A 10,151-nucleotide genomic window follows, 5' to 3' on the forward strand; every position below is an offset into this window, starting at 1 on the left:
AGCATTTACAGAACACCCTTGCTCAGAAAAAAAAATTATGAATTTTAATGAGCTATAGGAACCCAGACTAAATAAACTGTTTAGTCCCTTCTATAATTGTACTTAAATGGTAATTGTGTGATCTGAGTCTTCATCTTTTACAACCTTAGTTTCCTCATCTGTGACATGAGGGCCTATATAGTTCTAAATCCTATGATCCTGGATTCTTACCTATGATGATGACAAATGTGATCCAGAGGGAAAGGAGGAATTTAGAGTTCAGAGACCTAGAGATGAGTTCCAGCTTAATCACTAGCTAGTTCTGCATCATTGTATAAGTCAATAACCTCTAGTTTCCTCAAACAATTTAAGTTTTTGAACTAAACAGTCCCTAAGGTCCTTCCTAAGCCTACAATTTTGCAGTTCTCAAAAGTCCCAAAACTAATTGTTTTAAATATCACCATCAACTCCAATACTTCACCATCAAGTACATCAAAAAAAGCAGCGGTCCCACAATCTCATTAATATGGATACTCCTTCCCAAGATGCCAAATTGCAATTCATCATAACTTTTCCCATGTATATGCATACACACACATACATATATGTATATATATATATACATGCCATGCATGCACATAAGTATATATAATGCATATATTAATAAGCATATATACTTAAATGTTCACATGCATACATGTATATAAACATGTAATTATATATAGTAAATAAATATATAGATGTGATAAAAATCTCTGAAGAAGAGAAACTGAGGCATAAAGTTCTAAGCATAATTAACTCATTGGAAAGATTAGAAGTTGCCAATAATGAACTCTTAGTGAACAGATACACCATTGGCCTCCAGAGTAGCCTTTTTTAATACAGTTGAAAATATATGAGATACTAAATAATTGTTCTGTGATGAAAACTAAACTGACAGTAATTGGCCTATTTACAGAGGTAAGAGTGGGATTACATATAATCTGATTCATATGAGGGGATCTCCAAGACCCACAGCAATGGGGAAAACACAGAATTGGTTAACATTCTCTGGAAAATCTTTTGTTAGGCAATTCCCTATTCCAAAATGATCCAATGCCAGGTTTATGAGCAGGCAGAACATCATATGACCATCGTATGAGTCATCCTCCTTCCTCCCTTCCAGGGTAATATGAACTAGGTCCAGGCTGTAACCCAGAGAACTGCAAAAGATAAACTCTTATTAAAAAGTCAAACTATCTTTTTAAATAAAACTAATTCCTAAGTACTGATTATAGTGATTAGATATGATCCTCAATAAATAATTAACAAATAATACAGAATAAAATGGAGTATCAATTTTCAATTTCACAATATACACATTTCTATGTATGTTCACATAAAAATACATGTATTATATACATATACATATGAATGTATACATAGAAGCTTGACCTAACATGCTTGGGGTCTTCCTTGGTTTTCAACATCAAAAGAATTCCAATGCCTTCAAAAGTTGATATGATTACACTTCAAGCTCCTTATTGTGGACAGTTCATTTCTCTAGATGTCTAGATGTCTAGATACATAATGACTATTTTCCCCAAATTTCTGTGATGATATTCTTCACTGCTTTTCTCTGTAATTTCTCCCTTATAATGTGATATATATTTCTCATGGTTATCATGTGTTCCTCCATTGCCCTTTGAATGAATGCCAACTTCAATTCGTCTAAGATTAAGGTTTTCTAGGGCTTATATCCATATAATAATCAAATAGAATCTGCAAAATGCCCCTGTACTCACCATATATTTTCAATCAGAAACAAAGAAGGAACTGTTTGTGTCAGGCTAGAAATATCCACTCAAAGCTACTGATTTCCATGTTGGCATCCTCCCTGGCCTTTCAGTCTATTATTTCTGAAATGAAGACAAAAAATAAAGCATAATACTTGACAAATATGTTATGGGTGTTGTTTGTTTTTCTTCAGGAAATATTTTAAGAAACTCAGCCATGTGGACTGAACTTTACAAAGTGCTACATCAAACTTTTCTGAAGCCTCAGGGACTCAAAAGATAAAGCAGACAGTTACACCAATTAAATAACCAGGTCTTGACAAAAGGTCCATCTGAGGTAGTTTTTAAGGTCATAGTTTTGATGATAAACTATAAAAACCATCCATGAATTTCTGATAGACAATGCAATGCCTGAGCAAAAAGGATAAATCTCACAGAAATACCCCCTAGTAAAAGCACCAGTTCCAGGAATACTTGAACTGAACCCATTCAGGTTGATTTCAGTAGGGAACACAGTTAGCTGCTGGCAAGCAGGAATGGTACTAACCTATATCAACTCCTATGCCTTAAAAAGAATATATAAGCTTGTTCTTTTTGTTAGTGTTGGCCTTATTAGGAATATGGAGTAGGACGTTATCTATATGTTAATAGTTAAAGCTCCTCCTTAATCCAGCTCCCTGAAATACTTCATATTAGACTGTCAAGATGACTGAAATTTCTCCATTAGACTATGAATAATGTCTTTCTCTTCTGGAAATTTTAGAATTATAGAATCTCTTATTAAAATGCAAGAACCACAAGGAGAAGAAGCATCTTAAGCCACAATAAAACTATTTTGGAAGGGATTAATTTATCCAATCTTTTCCAAATTTGGCAACTATCTCAGAGCAAGGAAGGGATCATAAGACCATGCTTGTGAACTGATAGAAGGGAACCAAGGAGAAATATACAAACTTGTCTACTACGCAATACATATCAGGCTAGCTCTACAAGCTCACCATGAGTTGACTTTTTAACAATAGAATTTAGTCTCAGCATTTGCCTTGCAGTTTGGGTGTTAAGGAGGCAAACTCTCATATGTCCCAGAGAGGCCTTCCTTGTTTGTTGTAGTGTCTACCACTGAAATAGAAGAGGCACTCACCAGCACACTTCTTCTTGAATGACTGAAAACAACAGTTGTCTCTTACAGATGCATAGAAAGAGCTTAGTTATTTCGGAAAGACTGAGGACAAGCTAAAAATTAGAAACTACTCGTACTAATTCCTCATCTGGCTAGGAAACAATTGAAGCAAGTGCATCCACAATGCTAGATTAGCTGTGTGACTATAGTTTAACAAAGATCAATTGGCTTCTGAATAGTTATTTCTTCTTAGTAACTTATTTGGGAAATGGGACTAATAGTATCTTACCTTAAAGAAAGCAGGAGGCTAAACCATCTTGTGGTCCCTTCCCAAAATCAAAACTATGATTCTCTTTGGTTTTGCTATCAATTAGATCTTTTCTTTTATTTCTAAAAAGTTTCCTGTGTTTGTTGATGTCCTTAGAATTAAGGAGTTCTCCAATAAGTGATTAATGTGGAATTTTGGCCTTATACAAAATCTCAAATAGGTAAGGCTTTTACCTTTAAATTAATTTTGAATTGCAGCTAACTTCAAGGAATACTGATCTTCATCTGATTCCTCTATAGACCTTCCTAGACCTTTGCCATGAAATGCTCTAACAACTAAAATGGTCTCTAAAGAAAATAATCGCAACTGACCTTTATAAATCATTTATTATCTACAAAGATTTTAGACACATTATTTTAGTTGATCTTTACAACTGGTGTCACCATTTGATAGAGGAAGAAACTAAATTTCAGAGATAGTATGTAACTAACTCATGGTCACAAAGCTAATATGTATCCAAGCCTGGATTTGAACTCAGGTCTCTGCTAATTCTAAATCCAATATGTTCATCATCATTTCACTACAACTGCCTCTATCACTCCATAGGGAACTTGACCACAGAAAATCTTTTCCTGGCATGTCATTTTTGTTGCTTAAAAGTCATTTTAAAGATTCTCAGTTTGAGAAAGTATAGCACAGACATCTGTTAATTCTTGAAGTAGACCAGCCCTTTACCCATGATTTCTAAATATTTAAACAAACAGCCCAAACAAATCTGTGCTTCTGTGTTAACCCTATGAACTTAGAAGTCTGCACCTGTACAACTCCTAATTAACATGTTCTATAACAGGCAAGAGGCCTTAGGTAACAGGGTGACATTCACACCTCCTAATTGGTGCCGTTAGCACTTTTTTCCCTGTCAACCAGAAAAAGGGTGGGGAAGGAATATGTGGGGGAATCTCTTTAAATGTACAACATTAACAATATTACAGGTAAAAGAAACATTAGCAAAGACTAGGGGATTAGGAGGAAGAACGGTTAAAGTATAAATGTAAGGAACTAATTAAGCTCTGAGTCACTATTTTGGTTGAATCAGAAGACAAATATGGACATTTCAAGAAGCTAAAATTGTCATCTAAGTGGGAGTATCAATGACTACATTCTCTCTTTTCCCTTGTTCCTGACCTAAATTAAATAGGACTTTTCCCCCTTTTCACTACACTTTTCCCATTATCTTCAAACAAAGCCCAGTTTGAGTACATTCAATAAATGAAAATCCAGAGATACACACATTTAAATGAGTAAATAATTTTTTTTTTAAAAAAAGAAAAGTTTACTACCACATTCTTATAAATAGCTAACTCTCAGGGTTCACTTATTCAAGTTTAATTTACACTTGATCTTTTGGAAATATATAAGAAGATTATGAGGTAGAAGGGACTTAACAACTCATCAAACCCATTTTAAAATGATCAAACTAAATCTTAGGGAAGAGAAGGGAAAAGAAGTAGCTTGTCCAGGTTCATACAGATTATAAGTAGAAGAGGTTAAAATAGAAGAAATAATACAGGGGCTCTCAAGGTCTCACTGAAAAATTTGAGTATCAATTGTGAGACATGGGAGATAGGACTACATGGCATGATGGCATGTCTTAGTTTAAAAAAAAGGTACTTTGCTCTATGAGCAAAGTAGAGTTCCAGTAACAGAAAGGAAATATTTCCATCACAAATATTTAAGTATACTATTTGTTTCTGACCCATGGTGGAGCCTTCTGAGCTCCTATTGCACTGATCAGCTATAGTCAAATACAAAGTGCCTTGTGTGTTCAAGTACAGCAGAAGTACATCTTCCTTCTGTATTGTATAGCATTCTCATCAGTAATAGCAAACATCCAGAGAGTTTGATTATGGAAGGCATGTCTCTATATTAAACTTCATGAGATTGGGATTATCATGAAAAATGTACAAGGGAAGAAGAGCACAATGTGTATTTGGAGGTGGGAAAGAGAAGGATGTCAATTGGCCAAAGAGTAAAATACATAAGAATAAAGAGGAAGGTTGGTGTCCAATTGTGAAGGGCCAAGAATAACAACAGGCAAAGGTATTTAATTAAACTATGGGTAAGAGGAAATTCCTGGACTATCTCCAAAGGATTATCGAATTATGCATACCCTTTGATCCAAAAATGTCTATATTGGATCTTTACCCCAAAGAGATCATAAAAAAAGGAAAAAGACCCACATGTGCAAAAATGTTTGTAGCAGCTCTTTTTTACAAAAGAAACTAGAAAGTGAGTAGATGCCCATTAGTTGGGGAATGACTGAATAAGTTGTGGTATATAAATGTAATGGATTGCTACTATTATATTATTTCAGAAAAGCCTGTACAGATTTACATGAACTGATGCTAAGTGAAATTAGGAGAAAACCAAAAAAAAAAAAAAAAAAACATTGTTTACAGCAACAAGATTATGTGATGATCAACTGTGATGTACTTGGCTTTTTTCAACAGTGAGGTGGTTCAGGCCAATTCTAGTAAACTTGTGATGGAGAGAGCCATCTGCACCCAGAGAGAGGACTATGGATACTGAATGTGCATTACAACATTGTATTTTCACTGTTTTTTTTTTTTTTGTTGTTGTTGTTGTTGTTGTTTTTCTTTTTGCTTGCTTGTTTTTTTTTCTTTCTCATTTTTTATCTCATCTCTTCTCTGATTTTTCTTGTGCCACATGATAAATGTGGAAATATGTTTAGAAGAATTGCACATATATAACCTATATTGGATTACTTACTGTCTTTGCTGAGGCAATTGGAGTTAAGGGATTTGCTCAAAGTCACACAGCTAGGAAGTATTAAGTTTCTGAGGTTATATTTGAATTCAGATCCTCCTGACTTTAGGGCTTGTGTTCTATTCACTACGCCACCTAGCTACTCTCCAGATTACTTACTATCTAAAGTAAAAGGGAAGTAGAGAGAGAGGGAGAAAAATTTGGAACACAAGGTTTTTCAAAAGTGAATGTTGAAAACTATCTTTGCACGTATTTTGAAAAATAAAAAGCTATTTTTTTTAAAAAAAGAAAATACCTGAAGATTTGTGAGCAGAGATATAAAATAATCATATTTCCAAATACAGAAGATTAGCCTGAAAGATTGCAGAAAGAAAAGAATGGGAGGAAGAACCCTTCAGGAAACGACTATAATAATATACTTAAGTGATAACATGGATCCGTACTAGAAGGCTGGCAACAGGAATAGAGTAGAAGGGGCAGGTGTCAAAGGAAGAGACCAAAGAGCCTGTTAAAAGTAGAATAGTCAAGTCAACCAAGCACTGTACTAAGTGCTGTGGATTTGAAGAAATAAAAAAAAAACTATCCATGCTCTATAAATACCCACAGTGACATGGAGCAGACCAAATATAAACAATTATGTAAACACAAGCTAAGTACAGAATAAAATGAAGATAATCAACAGAAGTTTAAAAAAAACTAAAATTAAGGGAAATACAGAAAGTATACAGTGGGCTTTTAACTGAGACTTAAAGGAAGGCAGGAGGTAGAAATGAGGTGCGAGAAAATTGTAGTTATGAGCAATAGCAAGTCAAAATGCATAGGAGGAAGAAAATGTGATACTTTGTATGAAGAACCTCAAGTAGACCAATGTGAATGAATCACAAAGTTTGTGAAAGGAAGAAAGGTCCAAGAAATTGTAAATTAGGCAAGAAGAGGCCAGGTTATGAAGGGTTTATAAGCCAAAGAGAGGATTTTACTACTGATGCTGGAGGTAATGGGGAGTCATTGGAGTTTATTGAGTAAGAAGGTGATATGGTCAATTCTATACTTTAGGAAAATTAGTTTCACAGCTGAGTGGAAGATGAATTGAAGGGAGGAAAGACTCTAAGTCATAGAGACCAAGAATTAGGCTATTGTAGGATGAGATAAAAGAACAAGGCAGTTTCAATACTACCTATGTGGCCTCATACAAGTCATTAAACTCTGAATCTCAAATCTTTCATACATAAAATGGGAATTATGTCACACGGTTGTTTGGAGGGTCAAATGAAAATATGGAAGTGAAAAAACTTTGGAAATTAAAAACTCATAGAAAATAGAAAGTATGATGCTTATTTTCCACAAAAGGGGGATGTAAATAAGAAAGTTGTGTAGCATGAGATGCTACCATCTTAATTAGTAAAGCAAAGGGTGGCAAAGCCTTCTAAATTGTTTTCTTTCCTCTAACAAAATCTCCAATCCCTTCCATCTTCTGAGCAACTTCAATCCATTCCAAGTTTTAATTCCATAATGAAACATTATTTTTTTCTTTTAGAATATTACAATGAATAGTCATTAGAATTAGACTTAGAATTTTCTTTTTTTATTATTTATTATGCTTTGATTTACAAGATATATGCATGGTAATTTTTCAGCATTGACAATTGCAAAACCTTCTGTTCCAACTTTTTCCCTCCTTCCCCCCCCTTCTCCAGATGGTAGGTAGATCAATACATGTTAAATATGTTAAAGTATATGTTAAATACAATATATGTATATATATATGTGTGTGTGTGTATGTGTGTGTGTGTATCCATATAGTTATTTTGCCGCACAAGAAGAATCAGGCTTTGAAATAATGTACATTTAACCTGTGAAGGAAATCAAAAATGCAAGCAGACAAAAAGAGAGGGATTTAAAATGCTATGTAGTGGTTCACACTCATTTCCCAGAATTTTTTCACTGGGTGTAGCTGGTTCTATTCATTATTGAACAAATGGAACTGATTTAGTTCATCTCATTGTGGAAGAGAGCCATGTCCATCAGAATTGATCGTCATATAGTATTGTTATTGAAGTATTTAATGATCTGGTCCTGCTCATTTTACTCAGCATCAGTTCATGTATAGACTTATAATTTTCGTTCTTTTTGTTATTTGCTTTCATTTTATTTTGCTTCACTTTTTCTCTTGTGTGACATAATAATTGCATAAATATGTATGCATATATTGGATTTAACATATATTTCTACCATATTTAATATATATTGGACTACTTGCCATCTAGGATAGGACATGAGAGAAGGGGAGGAATTAGAAGTTTTGCATATGTTTTGAAAAATAAAAAGCTTTAATTAAAAAAAAGAATTAGGTTTAGAGAGCCATTGTATTACAATGGAAAGAGTTTTTAACCTAGAACAGGATTTCTTAATGGAGGGGGAGGTATGTGAATGTTCATGAGTGTGTGTATGTGTGTATGTTTGTGTGTCTATGTGTGTGTGATATATTCCTTTGACAATTTGCTAGAGCCTAAGGACCTTTTCTCAAAAAAATAATTTTAATGTATAAAATAAATACCATAGGATTGCAAAGGAAACCACTTGGATTGAAACACAGTTAACAGAATATTTTTTTAAATCAAGTTCATTGACACCAGGTAGAGAATTCTGATTTAGAGTCTCTGACCTATTCTCTAACCCAGACCTAGGAAATATCTCCATCTAAAACCTGCATCTTACCTCTGACACTTAGAATCTCACAAGACCAATCATGTGGCCTCAGTTCCCTCAAACCAGAATAGTAAAGCTTAGAGTATCTATGTTAAGGACTTGTTGGGAAGGTAAAATGAGATTTTACAGTAGTTAAGCCCTTTGCTAACTTTAATACAATGAATAAATGTCAACCATTATTTTAAGGACTATAAATGTAGCAGAATATCATAATGGAAAGAGGTCTGTCCTTGGCATGATGAAATCCTAAATTCAAGTCTTGCTTCTGTTCTATCCCAGATGCATGAGTTGGGGAGTCAGTAAACATAAGAGTTCATCCAAGCAACTACCTTGGCTCATAAACTGCAAGGAAATTATATGTCAGCATTAGTACAGGCTATTTCTAGGCTACACAGGTTCAGACTAAATGGGATTTATCTGCAGTTTCAATAGAGTCCAGATACTTAAAAATGCTAAACTTTTCATGCCATAAAACCAAAGTTTTGCTATATTACAAATTTTCTTTTTCTGTTCAATCAGATGTAGCAAGAAAAGCCCCTGAAAAACAAATAAAACTATAGAAAGGATGAGGACTGTATCTTTATATATCTTTTGCTCCTATGTCAATATACATATTGCTTTTCCTGGAGAAGAAGTTCCATAGAGCAATGTGAGATATCACATTTTCTATTACCACGTGGAATCATTATCTACCTTGATTACTTACTGCATTTTATGTTTCATAAACAACAAAACCTAAAATTTTATGTCAACAAAATTCTCCCACTATCTATAGAAGGTAGGAAAATATCCTGATTTATCCTTGCTTCTTATTCTAACGATTAGAACATATTGGCATGCACCTGTTTAACTTGTAGACCAGGCACTACTCAAGGAGTTATTTAATAGCTGTCATTATAATACATGCATTTAATATATTCTTTCCTTATTAAATTCATATAGGAAGTGAGAAGGAAAGAATAGCATTTGCTTTTACAGGAAAAAAAGAACATATCTGTGTTTGTTTTCTAAGAAAGGGACACCTCTCTTATCCTACATAGAAGTCCTGTCTAGAAAATTCCAAAATGTTTGAAGTAAAAGATTAAAAGGTTACTCAGATGTTTCTAAATATCCAGATGTTTGGCATGTTTTAAAGCAAACACATCTGGATTGCCAAATGAATTTTTTTACTTCACTTGCAGCTGTTTTGGTATCATGAAGAAACAGCTTAGAATTGTATCATTCATTTGATTTTTAAAAATTTAAAAATTAGGCAGCAAAGATGACAGTGACCTAGGGAATACTAAAAGAAGTCATTGACATTCAAAAAGTTCATTTATCCAGGACTTAAATTAAGTGGAGCCTAAAAAAACTAAGTCTATAGCTAAATACAGAAGAAAACAGCAGTGCAAAATATAACTAATGGATCCAGTATCATTTTTTTCATCTTGGATATTTGCTGTTGTCAAGTATAACACTTTCCTTTCAAAACTTATTCTAATAACTTATCATGGGATGAAAACGATGCTGGACTGTC

This window comes from Sminthopsis crassicaudata, chromosome 1 (genome assembly GCF_048593235.1).
Source record: "Sminthopsis crassicaudata isolate SCR6 chromosome 1, ASM4859323v1, whole genome shotgun sequence".
Taxonomy (NCBI): domain Eukaryota; kingdom Metazoa; phylum Chordata; class Mammalia; order Dasyuromorphia; family Dasyuridae; genus Sminthopsis; species Sminthopsis crassicaudata.